We start from the raw sequence: 487 nt of genomic DNA, 5'->3' as shown, positions 1-487 counted from the left end.
TATGAACTCTCGGTTACAGCTAAGTTATGATTCGTTTACAAAGTTACGCGCGGTATGAAGTCTCGGTTACAGTGAAGTTATAGTTCGTTTACAAAGTTACGCTTCACTTTATCTCGGTTACACCTTACTTACAACTCAATTATACCCATGCGGTACAACGCGCGGTTTGAATTCTCGGTTACATGTTCGTTACAGCGAAGTTATAAACACGGTTCATTCGTTTTGAGGTTACTGGAAGGTTACAAGCCTATTATCCGAGCGGTACCGCGGTAATGACCCTCTCGGTTATAAATCCTGTACCTCTCAGTTATAACTCGGTTATAATCGAGCGGGCCGGGTCGACGGATCTCGTCTAAATGAATGTGATGAGACCGACCTTGCTGATTTGTGAATAGCCCGTTGGAGGAAGCATGTATAGCCGGGTCGACGGATCTCGTCTAAATGAATGTGATGGGACCGACCGTGCTGATTTGTCAACCCTTTGGAG

Source organism: Phalaenopsis equestris, unplaced genomic scaffold (assembly GCF_001263595.1).
Source record: "Phalaenopsis equestris unplaced genomic scaffold, ASM126359v1 Scaffold000188, whole genome shotgun sequence".
Taxonomy (NCBI): domain Eukaryota; kingdom Viridiplantae; phylum Streptophyta; class Magnoliopsida; order Asparagales; family Orchidaceae; genus Phalaenopsis; species Phalaenopsis equestris.
Note: the sequence above shows the minus strand (reverse complement) of the source record.